Below are 14,412 nucleotides of genomic sequence, written 5' to 3' on the forward strand. Positions count from 1 at the left end.
ACTAAAATGCTAAACTCACAAAAAAAAAAAAAAGAAAAGAAAGACAATCTTTCTGCCTGGCAGTAAGTCCATCTAATTAGAGACCAGAAATGATTGTGTCCATAAAATATGACTTTTTATCTGATGCTTTTAACTTCAATTTTCCTAGCTAATTAGTGAAAACTTGTTCTAATAAATTGGCTCATGAGGAAATTTGAGGTCATACAACTATACTTCTCAAAAGAAATTTAATTATACAATTTGAACAAAATTTATTGAATGCTAATTTTAGTGTTCATGTGTGTGGGTGTGGTACTGGGGTTTGAACTCAGAGCTTCACACTTATTAGTCACATACTCTTCCACTTGAGTCATCCTCCAGCCTTTTTTATTCTTTAGTTATTTTTCAGGTAGGGTCCCATGTTTTGGCCCAGGGCCAGCATCAGACTACAGTCTTCCTGCCTACACCTTCCTCATAATTAAGATCACACATCCACCTTATTGATTGACATTGAGTTCTTACTATGCTTTTGCCCAGGCTGACCTCAAACCAATCCTCCTGAGACCCACCTCCTGAGTAGCTGGGATTGCAGGCATGAGCTATCACACTAGGCCTTTAGTCTTTCTTAAGACAAAATTCTAGCACAATTCAAAGGCATGTCATTATCTTCAAATGAAACTGTTAAGCAACAGATACTATGGCTGATGTATATTTTGTCTGTATTTCCGTCTCCACTCTTTATTTAAGTAAAAAATCGAAGGAACATGGTTTGGGGGTTCCAAGATAACATAGTAGTTTTTCCTGAAAATCTGTATTCACAAAAAAGTTATGAGTACATGGACACAGGAAACCCTTACATTTTTTTCCAGTGAGAATGGAAGAAGCAGGAACAGGAAGTATGAGTATAAATATACGACATACTGAATACATAACTTATTAAGTAGTGAGTGATCAATAAATGCCTATAGAGGCAATGTGACTTTTATGGATATGTAATTCTTAGCTATTTATATGCAAGGTTGTTATGCAAAGTTTAAAGGTTTTTTTTTTTGTGGTACTGAGGTTTGAACTCAGGGTCTCTTGCTTGCTAGGCAGGCACTCTGTCACTTGAGTCACTACACCAGACCTTCTTTGTATTGGGTAATTTTGGGGATAGGGTCTCTCAAACTATTTGCTCAGCTCTGGCTTCAAACCACAATCCTCCTTATCTCTGCCTCCTGAACAGCTAGGATTGCAGGTGTGAGCTTCAGGCACCTGGCTAAGGGTATTATTTTAAAAAATAAAAATTACCCTATAGCATTAGCTTGAAAACATATCAACGTCCTTTTGGTGTTAGCAAATAAGTTATGGCACTTTCAGAAGGATTTAAACTATGAAGACAGACGTGTATTGCACACAAGCCCACAAGATTTTGTGAAATTACTAAATAATGGCAATACTTTATACTGAGATTTAATGTTGAGTAATATTTTTCCAGTAGAAGAATTCCAGAAGGGTGTTATTGAAGAAGCAGGAACTTAAGAATTAAATCTGTACCTGAAACAATTTCACTATTTCAGATTTTGACCTGAACTTCCCATCCTAGAAAAGGTTTTGTGGTTGTTAGAATTTAGACTTTTATTGCTCATGAACCTGGCCCAGAATATGTCAGGATCCCTTTCTACAAAACCTTCCATTTCCCTCATATAGATCAGAATTTTCAATTAAACTCCTATTTAATTTTTCTCTTCCCCTTAGAATACTAAAAGGAATATTGTTTTCTGATTCTTCTTAATTGTTCTCCTTTTTCTGATCCAAATCAATTGAAACATCATAACAGCTTCAAAATTAATTACACGATTTCCCCTCTGCTTGGATAGATATGTACACATCTCAGAACATGATGGCTGCATTCGCATTACTAATTACTCAGGAAACCCTTTGATGGCTGGGTGTTTGCACTGGCCTAAGTAAAGCAGCCCACCTTTAATTGGGAGCGCTTTGTTTTTGAAAAAAGCATTGGTAATTTTGGTTTTCTATGGCTAAAAAATACACTCAATCATTTTTGCCTTATTGGCTTAAATTGTGCTTTTAGTGTTTGTTTGGTTTTTTTTAAATCAAGTTCGTACAAAGAGAAGCCAAACATTTGACTCAAAGAGAGTAATATTTCTCTGGAGAAGAGAGCTGAATGGGTTCTATGTAGCAGGGAGATGAGATCTGCCTTTTAATAATTCGAAAAATTCTATGAAACGGGGACTCTAAATTCACTAGAAATTGTTTCAAAACCCCTATTGTTCTGCCTCTTCCCCCAGCTAAAGTGCAGAATGAACTTTTAAAGAGAAAACATCTTAGAACCTTTGGATCCGTTTGGAAATTTTGTTGTTGATTTGTTTGTTCAAAGAGTGAGAGGGATTTTGGTTATGACATTACCAAAGAAGAAAAATACCTGGAGAATTAGCTTAGAGATAAAAAAAAAAAAAAAAAGTCATTCTTTTTCCTTGTCCCTAAAGGTTGGGTACACGCAAAGCCAGTGAAAGCCACTTACATATACACATGTGTGAAAACCACTCTGTGTGATTGTGCGTCATGGTGCCTAGATATTTCTTCAGATGAAAAGCTGTATGTAGCTGTTAAAAATCTTTCTTACATGAGGACTTTATTATTTTAGATTAAAAAATTGTTTTTCCTCTCAAAGGAGAAAACAATAAGCTTTGTACTCCCCTATAATACTTAGTTCTAGGTGCTGTATGAATATTTGTTGAGATAGTAAATAAATGAACAGTAAAACTACCACATTTTTGTTTTTTTTCTCTTCAGCCTCTTTTTCATACTTCTGCCACCATCTTCCTATGTAACAAATAAACATACAATGTAATGGGAGAAAAATAGAAAATTAGAAAGTATCTTTGCAAGTTACAATGTAATATGACTCATTTTTGTTTTGAAATCTGAATTACTCTCAAATTTCAGCTGTTTTTTAGATAGAAGGAGCAAAGAGTCCTTAGAAAGCTAGAAAATATGATTTTGATCATGAAGTCATTTAAGTTCCAAAGAACTCCAATCCAACTAGAATGGCTATTTCAGTCTTCAAAAGAACACACAAACCAGAAGTTCTATAATGTTCCCCTAGTCCTATCAGCCCATTAATGCCTAATTTCCCAATAAATGGTACATTATTTTCCAATACAGAATCAAAATAAGATTTTAAATGTAAATATTCTTGAGAAAAGCAACACTGATCCATATTTACACTTCTAATATCAGGTTCTAGGTTATTCCCTAAGAATGCTGCATAACCTTAGCCAGGAAAGAAGATAAGGAAATGGGTGCCTGATATGAGGAGGTGGATGAAAAGAAGGAAGGAAAAAGTTCAAAAAAGTTGAGACTGGACTAGTAAATATAGAGTCTCTTTTCAGACTATACAGTTTGCCCATATTCAGTCTTTGCATCTCAGAAAAAAAGCTCAAACCTGAAATAAGGCCATACACACCCTGAGAAAAAAATAAAATAAACAAGTTTAATTAGAAATGAACCATTGGTATTCTACTTCTGCCAACTGTTTGGGTGGTTTCCCACAGTACACAGCTGTATCATTGCTGTGAAATTGCTAAGTGTAGAAGGAACCCACCATTATCCATCCCACAATAATACACTCCTTTACAAGTCTCAAAAAAAATGGGCACAAATATCCTTTGGGCATGACGACCTTCTAATTCATTGTCGGACCTATAAACACATCCTTCAGCCCTCCAAATAAACATTTGTGCTCATTCCTGAAACTTACTGATCAGCCAAGGGAAAGAATTCATTAAAACTAGTCCAATAGATACACATCATTCTTAATTGTCAATTAACAATATGGTTCATAAGCCCACGATAGAGAATCTATTTGCAACAACTAATGGCTGAGTTATAAAACTTTGTTGCTGCTGTTATTATTTAAACTTAGATTTGGGACAATAACTGGGGAAAGTCAACAAAACTATGGGAAGTTAAGATGTTTTTCTACTCAAAGGACTTCGCAGTTTTGTATATTAGAAATGATATTATGATTCATGCTACAAATAACAAGGGTTCAATACCTATGGAAGCATGGAGCCATGAAATCTTAAGAACATATCATTTGGAGAGATGATGCAATGACAGGATGTCCTGGTTAACGTTTTTAAATCACCTGTGAACCAGTGACCTCTGCACTAACTAGCAGCTTATTAGAAACATAGATTCCTCAGCCCACACATGATTGTTTGAACACTCAGAATTTTATCAGTAAGGATAGAGAAGAACAGACAGAGATGAGAAGTGTGTTGTGTGCAAGAGGAAGAGAAGAAGAGCTGTCAGGGTAAGACATGAAACGATTTGGTGGGAAATCTTCAGTTCTCTAGTCTTGCACATTACTAAGACTAAACTTTGGGGTACAGTCTTTTTAGATTTGGTTTGGGTTGCTTATTTTTTATTTAGATAGCCTGGCATACCCCTGCTAAACTTTTGAACCTACGTGGTAAATGATAAAAGCTATAGGAGAGATATGAAAACATGCCTTAGTGTGGCCAACTTTATAGAAACTGAGGAAGGTAAGAACCTAAGCAGAGATTTTTTAATGGTATGATGCAAGTTGAAAGAATTTTCATGAAAATATTCATGGTGCATAATAAGTGTTCAATAAACACTGCACTAGCCAACAATGATAGTCCTATTTCCTGCAAGAATAGAAGCTAATAAAAATGAGTTTCCATCTATTGAATGCCAACTGTATGCCGATTGGCTTACTAGATATGTTTGATTCCTTTTAAAAATTCTATTCATTTGTAACAAGTTGCCACATTCAATTTTCTCCTCTGTTTCACACTGCTGTGTTGCCTGTTGCATTCCTTTGACCAGAATCGGGAGGCTAAGTTTTTCCATGGGTACCTGGTAAGCATGTTCCCTCAGCTTCACCCAATCACCAAAGCTCCATCATTTCTTATCTATACCATTCTCCACTTCCAGGGCTAATCATGTTCAGTAAAGTAAAATAGCAAGTGTGCTGAGGGAAGTGCACACTATAAAATGATAACTGTAATATCAAGCACTTTCAAAAGTGTGTAATATTTACATCAGGTCATCAAATGTATTCCCTACTGTGGGAAAGTACTTTTGTTCTGTGCTCTCTCCTAACTTGTTTCATCTCTCAGAAGAAAATATGCTTATCTCTACTAAGCCATTCTTACATAATCTCCAGCTTCATCTGTTATTATACATAGGGGAAAACAACATCATTCTCCATAAACACAGAGAAATTCTAAGCACAATATATTACAAATGCATTTGTCTATAGCAATATTCTCTCTTAACATGTTGGGTGCAATCCTTTAAATTCTTTCATTGTTTGTAAGTCCAAAGCTAGGGTTCCTACAAGAAGCTAGATGCTCGAAACTGCAAATTAAAAGGCATGTTCTGAGCGAAGCTGGATATCTTCCACCATGCTACTATAAAGTACATGTAAAAGAGAAGGTGAAGACAGGTGGTATATTTTTAACTGGCAGCTGAATTGGCTTAATGCCAAATGAAATAACAATCCTAACTGACTGGTACACTTCTCCCTGATCCCTTTAAATTCCTCTTTTGCAAATTCTTTATGACATTTAAATATTCTTAGAATTCATCAATATTATAAAACGATAAAAGGGGGTTATAAATGAAGACAGCTAGTTGTAATAATCACATTAAACAGCTATCTTGAGCATTTAGCATCTTCTTGCTCTTTACATGGTCATCTGGTGCCACAAAACACAAAATCTCTGAAAGACATAGTATTGCTCCTGTAGTAAAGATGAAGACACTAAGACTCAGATAAATCAAATAACTGTTCCAGGGTCCTGCACTTAACTAGAAAGAAGATAAGGCTTAAACTCAAGATTATTTCTTTTGCTCCAAAGCTCACGTCCTCATTCTAGGACCCCAGTTCTCCTGTCCTCTTCCCTCCCCTTGACTGCCTACTTTTACAAAGTGCTACCTAACACTTCTTCAAGTTTTCTTGCTGGCTTCAAGGAAAATGCCACTAGGAAGTGACTCTTTCCAGCTCTTCATTCACAAAAAAGCTCCTACATGCCTGGCGTTCAATCAATGTTAAATAATAACAGTCCACACCAATCATGATAAAGCAGGAAGCGCCTCCCTCTTTATACTTTTAATGACTTCATAGGGTTCTTCTTTGTTCATTGTTTAATCACAAATTTCAGTTATTGCTATTTACACGCTCTTTTTCAACTTTTGAATACAGTCTTATTTCTATTTTGCCAAGCTTTCAGAAACACCAAATTAGAAACAAGCTATTGTCTTCCCCACAATTCCTGCACTGTGAAGAATGAAAAACACCACCAGAGTGCCTGCATGCCTAACAGGCAAAAAGAAAGAAAGGAAGATCGTCCACAGTAAGGCATCTCAGGACCACAACCTTAAGACCAAAGTTAATCTTTCCATAGTGCAAAACCCACCTCATGCCACCTTTGTGTTTCTGACTGACAAACCAAAGAAGCATAGCTATAAAATAGGTAGGAAACCCAGTGGAGTAACAGTGAGGTCATCAAGTGGCTGTAAAACTGATGGATTTTGTACTGGGATAACTGACTGACTTGTTCTTTAGAGAAAAAATATATTTATCTCTCAGTTCTGGTCAATAAAACTAGAATTCTTTTTTTAAAAATCACCCTACCCCAGAGAATTAAAAGAAGGATTCAGCCTGGTGTTGGTGTTGTCTCTATTTTATGACACACCACCTGAATAAACAATACCACACTGCCCTAAAGCATTGGAATTGGATTTTTATCTCCAAGAAGTTAAATTCCTTAATCACCACCCACACTTAGAAATGTATGTCCCCCTCAGAAAACATCTCACACATGTTACAAAGTTTAAACACTAAGGTGATCTATCACTTAGCTCCATTACTTACTAATTATATAAACTTTGCTATTATGACACACCAACTCTAAAAATTAACAGCAGTGTGTGAATAACAAGTATGAAAAGCTTTAACAGAAAGCTTGGGGAAATCCACCAGAAAGCCTTGAGTACATATCGTCAACAGTGATTACATTTGTTTCTGAGGGATGCCTTTGTGCTCCTAATTCTAGCAACATCCAAGGAGTAAAGGGATTACTGGATAGATAAGAAAAAAGAAGGGAGAGGGGAGGATGAATGGAGGAGGTAAAGATGAGGGAATATGGTTGAAAGGCTCACATACATGTATGAAATAGAATGATGACCCTCTTACAAGTGCTTTAAATGGGGTAAAGAGGAGGCCAAGGGGCAAAATGATGGGGGCTATCTAACTGATGTACCATGTAAGGCTATTTGGAATTGTCACAATGAATCCCCATGTATCTGCCTGATTCACCTCCACGATCCCCAGACAACCCTTGCCTTCTTTGCTAGCATTGGTGTGAGAATGAAAGTGGGGTATAACTGAGACTTTTTAAAAACAAAAAATTTCAGAATTTATATTGGTATGTATGCAGAGTTAAACATCAAGACTCTGATCTGACTTAATTAGTTGAGTGCTCTAAGGCAAATTATTTTAACTTCTTGGAACCATATTTCTCATTAGGAAAATAAAGATATCATATTAAGTTATATATTGGGGACCCTTCCAGTCCTAGAAGGCTGTCTGTCCTCTTATGTGGAAGAAACTTGTGACCAGGGACTCAATGTGACATTTGAGTTTCCTCCTAGCATAATGATGAGAGCGTGACAGAAGGATCATTTTAGCAACACCTCATCCATGATGAGAGAAAAGTGATTTCAATTTCTTTTGAGTAGTGCAATTCTAAGAGGAGCAGAGAAGTCAGAGATCCTTTATAATACCACAAAAAAATGAGATGTTTAATTCCACTTTATCCAAATGATAAATTAATATAAAAATAATTATGTATGACAAAGGTCCACTTGTTTTAAGTTTAACTGGGTTCCTTTCAAAACAATATCATATGAAGGCCAGGCATGGTGGTACACATCTGTAATACCAGCTACTTGAGAGGTGGAGGTAGGAGGATTGTGGTCCAAGGCAAAAAAACAGGAGACCCTACCTGAAAAAAATAAACTAAACTAAAAGCAAAAAGGACTAGGGATGTGCTCAAAATGTGATCTTAGTTGGAAGTTGAGTATTTTGCAGAGGTAATCAAGTTAAAATGAGGTCGTTAGGGTTAGCCCTAATCTGATATGACTGGTCTCCTTATAAAAAGATATTTGAGCACAAAAACAGAAACATAAGAGATATAAGAACAAAGCGGGTGGGGGGAATGCCAGCTGCAAGCCCAGAAACAAATGCTTAAGGCTACCAGCAGCTAGGAGAGAGATATTCAGCAAGTTCTCCTCCAAGTCTTTTCTAACACCTTGATTTTGGACATCTAGCCTCTAGAACTGTGAAACAATAAATTGAATTCCTATCATTTAAAGGACCTGTTTGTGGCAGTTTGTTTTGACAGCCCTAGCTAACTAATACACTGCCTTATATCCAGTTTCTCCAGTCAACAAAGACAAAGATTTTTTTCCTAGAAAAAGAGTCTCATAGCAGAAAGGGAAATAACCCCCTGTGACTTCTGGAGAAGGTGGAGGAGGTACGAGCAGGTCATCTTGGCTCCCTCAATTGTTAATATCAGATTATCAATAAAAGTCAGTATTAACTAGTTTTTGATCACTTTCCTAAATCTTGAAGATCCTTCCCCAGCCAAGTCCAAGACCAGATATAGAACTAGCAGGACCTAGTGCAAAAGGAAAATGTAGGGACTCTTATTCAAAAATTATTGAGAATTGCAAGATGGCAATAGCAGAGCATAAAAGCAAACGTGGAGTCCTTTGTGACTGCACAAGTTACTTCCCCATGAGGCTATCCCTGACTGGTACCACCTGATGTTTGAAAAGACATTAATGCTGTCACTCCCCTTTCTTTACTGGTAATCCTGGGGGGTATCTTTTTGCTTCATGCAGCATTTTTTATTTGCTCACAGTCAAGTTCAAGTTTTCTAGCAACTTATTATCACCATCTAGAAAAGCATTTATTTGCCAGAAGTACTAGATCCATTCAGGATCCCAGTATCAAGCTAGCTACTGAAAGTTAACCACACATCATTTAGAGGCTGAAATACCAAGTCTAAAGAAGTATGGGTTCTGATCATAGACAGAAAAGACACAATCCCAAAGGCCATAATCTCAAATGTTGAAATTCCAAAAGGTCAAAATTCCTAAAGTCTGAAATCCTAAAAATCACAGTTGCAAAAGATGAAAATCCTGATTGTTGAAATCCTGAAAGCCAAAATCCTGAAAAATGCAATATTCGTTGGGGAAAGAAAAAGCTATATAAGAAAGCTAGAAGGGTGAATTCCAAGGAAAAGTCACATAATACAACAATGACAAAAACTTCAGTTTAAAAATGCTTCATTTGGATGAATGCCCATGGCTCACACCTGTAATCCTAGCTACTTGGGAGACTGGGATTGGGAGGATCAGGACTCCAGGCCAGCCCTGGCAAAAAGTCTGCAAGACTCCATCTCAAGCAATAGCTGGGGATGGTGATGTGTACCTGTCATCCCAGCTACTGCAAGAAACATAAAGGAGGACGATCATGGTCGAGGCCCAACTGGGCAAAAAGCAAGACCCTATATCCAATGTAACCAGAGCAGAAAAAGCTGGAAGTGTAGCTTAAGCAGTAGAAAGCAAGCAGAAAGCCCTAAACTCAAATCCCAGTACCACCAAAAATAAATCATTTGTCTGAATTGGCATTTCTTCCAACTGATGAAATTCTATATCTTTTAATGCAATTAAATCACATTTGCTTGAAGAAGTGAAGAAATTACTGACTGGGTCAAAAACAATCACACGCAAGGGAGAATAAGAAGACACCTAACAGCAACACAGTTCGATCAGTATATTGTTTCCACCAAATTTGTGATCTGTGTATGAATCCACGAAGAATGGATTCCCATGTACCCAAAATAACACAGAAACATGGCACAGAGGATGGAAGAACTTAATAATGTCCATACAGAGGTAGATCAAATTGTAGGAGAATTTCAAAAAGAGCAGCACCATGTAGGAAACGAAAGTACTCTCAGATTCTCTAAGAAGAGCCAGGCCATCAAGAGAAGAGGTGCTATTCATCTTGATGCAGGACTTTAAAATAGACTAAATGACCACAAAAATTGGCCAGCTCTAATGGACTACCTCCGTGCAATGGCCCACAATCTATAATATACTTTTTCATGCCATTTTTTTAGTTTCACTATTTTTAATGGTCTTCCTTTATTGTAAATTGCATTGTTGTTTACAATTCAAAATGCTATGTGTTTTGTCTTTGCGTCATTCCGAAGCCTGGAAATGCAAACTGTGTAGAAACTTAAGAGTTCTAATTCATCTTCTGCATATTTTTTTTTGCAAATTTGACTCTGCAAGTGTATTGTCACAACATCACTTTGTATGTAAGCATTTTGCGTGGATACCAAAGCATCAAAACTTCTGCAAAAAAATAAATGTACTTTTTGTTCTTCCGTATTTGTGAAAAATAAAATTTCTCTAGATCTTAGTATTTTTTGGCAACTGCATAAACAGTGGTGATCCATGGTGGTTTTTAATCAATCTCGTCAAAAGACTTAAATTGTCCATCATGGTATTTCAGATGACTGCAGTTACAAAGCTGGATGTACACAATTATTAACTATCATGACAGGAGTTTATACATTTTGCACTTTGATATATTTCTTTTTGAATACAGTTCATGTGCTCATGACTGTCCTATACCTGTTTGGCTTACAAGAATATATTTGTTATTACTGCCTATTCTAGTATGCAAAATGATCTGCTATGTTTTTATGTTTTTAGATATTTCTGAAATAAATTCCCTTTTAAAATGTAAATAAATGCCTTTTAAAGATTTATTCCAGAAATATATTTTAGGGATTCTAGACTTCAAGGATTTTGATCTTTCAAGGTTGCAATGTTTGTGATTATGGTATTTGGACTATGTCTTTCAGAATTAGGCCCCAAACCTGGCAGTGTGTATTTGAGACAAAGGAGATAGAAACAGGAAGACTTCATTTCTTGACAGGAAGCAATATTAGAGTACATGCTTAATAGGACAGATTGGATTTTGATAGGCATCACTAATAAAGTCCAGGGCTGGCAGAGTGGCTCAAGCAGTAAGAGCATCTGCCTAGCAACTGTGAGGCCCTGAGTTCAAACTCCAGTGCTAGAGAGAGAGAGAGAGAGAGAGGAAAGAAAGAAAGAAAGAGAGAGAGAGAGAGAGAGAGAGAGAAACAGAAAGAAAGAAAGAAAGAAAAAGAAAGAAGGTGGTGGTAGGTCAGAAGGCCTTTTCTTATCTCATAGTACTTATATTGACTAGCCAAACGCAAGTAGTAAAGACAAATTTAACTTTAACTTCAAATTAATTTTGTATCTGACAATAGATGGCACCATCCTTGCAGATGTATGCAAAGCTACCTTAGCAAACATTGTTTAGTAATTATTTTATTCTGATGGAAGAAAAATCCTTACAGGAAATCCCACCCTCTTTTGGTCCTTCTGACAAACTGTTACCTACCTTTATATTGCGGTGGATCAGCCTGGACAGCAATTATTTGTTTTCAATCTGTGTTCCCCAGCAGACTGTGAGTCCTCAAAGACAGAGACTATCTTACAATTCTTTCTACCTCTGCATCTGGCATTATGCCGAGCTCATGGTGAGTGTTTAGTAAATATTTGTTGAGTGACTAAATAGAGATTGCTGCTCTATGTAGTTGCTTTCATTTAAATATCCCCCTCCTATCTAATCATAAATGAAGGATATTCAATAAGCAATTGGAGTGAAAAAAGTTTTCTATGGAGACTTCATTGTTGACAATAGTTCATTGTTCTGCTTTTGAGTACTTCTGTTTCCTCTACCCATGAAGCTTTGCCTTCCACTCTAGTTTCATCATCCTTCAATGTCCTTGGCCTTCTGGTACCTGGTTGCACAGTTACATGGGACCATTATTTTCTTACACTTGGCGTTGGGCTCTCTTCCAACAGATTCACCCCCACAGAGATGAAGATGAAGGCCCCCAGGTTATGTTTAGCTAAATCAATACCAAAGACAACATGGATGTAATAGCTCCTTCCTGTGCAAAATGGCTCCCTGAAGTTCAGTGCAAGGACTCAATTTTGGAAAGCAGTAAGTTTGAAAGGCACCATGCAGTAGAGGGGAGCCCATCATCACCCCAACACCTCAGGCATCTCTGCCGGTCAGCTCTGAAAAGTATTTTTAATGTTTCCTAGTTTCATCCTGACTTGTTTGTGGTAGCTTCATTTATTTATTTTCTGAGAAAGCGCTTGATGGTGTTTTTAACCTCAGGGCTCACTTCAGAGTGTGGAAGTAGGAAGAAAATTCCACTGCTGGATTGCTTTGTTGTTTGGTTTTCGAAAGGGAGATGCTCTGACATAAAGAGCACTAACTGTTTATATTAATAAAAACTGCCTGCAACAGGGGCTGGTAGGTGGGGAGTTTTTAGGTGGCGTCATGATGTGAAATGCTATGTGAAACCTTTACTATGACATCTAGGGATCCAGTGGTGTCCCTCCAGCTGCATCCTAGGCATCATGGCACTTACAAGGAACAATTTAAATCACTTTAATTTCAAAGCAGTTGGAATCAGGGTGAACAACAAAACACATTTCCATCATTTAAAAAAATGTATTGTGGTGTAACCCCTTTGGCAATAGGGAGGGGGCAGATGCATTTTGTGAAGCTAGTGAGGTCTCAAGTTTGCTCCATCCAGGTCCCTGCAAGGTGCTACTTTCTAGGGTTCACTTTGCACATCAATTAACGGAGACAATAAAAATGACAAGCTTTCAGGCACATGAAGTAAAATAACACTCAATAAATGAACGAACTCTATAGTGCATATTGGTTACTCAATTTATTACTATTAGCTTGGGTTTAGAGCCAGACATCGAAAATGGTGTGAATTCTATTGTCCTTAATGACTACTACTCATGCAGCCTTAAGCATAACTTCTCTTTGCCTCAGTTTCCACATCTGTACCATTGGATAGAATGTTCTTATTAGGAGTAATGCGAGTATGAAATGAGAGATTATCTAAGCAAAGTATTTGCAGAGTACCTTGAGTGTAGCAACCGCTGAACAAAGGTAAACTACTGTTGCTGTTATTACCATGGATACTAAGATAATCGAAAGGCAGAATCAATGTTCTATGGGAAAAAGAAAATAGCCCCTTGTAGCCATTTTGTACATCTTTCTGAGATCAAAGAAGCAAAGTTCTGACAATTAGGTACCAAAAATGCCAAACTTCAAATGTTATATTCTTTTTATTAGAAATAACTTTATTTTGCAATCATCTTAAACTGAAGGAGTATCACAAACGTGCACCTGGAGTTTCCATACACATCCTAATTGGGCTTCTCCTCATGTTAGCATCTTACATAATGATGCAGTGGTCAAAAGTAAGAGATGAATGTTGGTACCTCGCTGGTACCTAAACTGCAGGCTGTAGTCTGATGGTCCACCTTTCTTCCACTGTCCTTTTTCCACTCCAGGCTCCAATCCAGGCTCCCGCGTTGTATCTACTTGTGTCTTCTTAGCCTCCCCCTGTGTGGGACAGCACCTCAGTGTGTCATCTTTCAAGACTTTGGACTTCTCAAGAGTATCAGGTAATGTGTAGGATGTTGCACAGATGAATTTGTCTGATGTTTTCTCATGATGAAACTGAGATTCTGAGACTTGGGAAAGAATGTCATAGAGGTGAGGTGACTTCTCTGTGCATCCTGTCAGTAAGCTCATATAACATGCTCCATTACTAGTCACAGTAACGTTGATGACTTGGATAAGATTTTCTCCTGTAAAGTTACTATTTTTCCCTTTTCATAGACTTTTGACTAGAAGTGAATCGTGAATTCCAACCTCCACTCAAGAGTAAAAGAAATCTGCCCTATCACAAAGAGGGAGATGAATCAAAAATAATTCATTGACATGTGATTAAACTACCATGCTGCACTCAGGAGGTAAAGATAGGAGGATCAAGGATAGAGGCCAGCCCAGGCAAAAATTAACAAGATCATGTTTCAAAACAAGCCAGGCAAAGTGGTGCATGCCTGTAATCTCAACTACTTGGGAGGCAGAGGTAGGAGGCTCAGAGTCCAAGGCTGGCCCAGGTTAGTATGAGACCTGATCTGAAGAACACACTAAAAGCAAAAGGACTGGGTAGGTAGCTTAACTGGCAGAACACATGCCTAGCAACTGCAAGGCCCTGTACTGACTCAATCCCCAGTACTGAACAGAAAAAATGAAAACTACTAACTGATAAATATTTTGAGAGAAATAATTTTGTGATGATACAGAGACTTCTTAAACTTTTGCCCTTAAGTTTTAGCATTTATCAGTACTTTCTAGTGGTGGTTTTCTATTTCCCTCATTCTGTCTCTATTAAT

Source organism: Castor canadensis, chromosome 10 (assembly GCF_047511655.1).
Source record: "Castor canadensis chromosome 10, mCasCan1.hap1v2, whole genome shotgun sequence".
Taxonomy (NCBI): domain Eukaryota; kingdom Metazoa; phylum Chordata; class Mammalia; order Rodentia; family Castoridae; genus Castor; species Castor canadensis.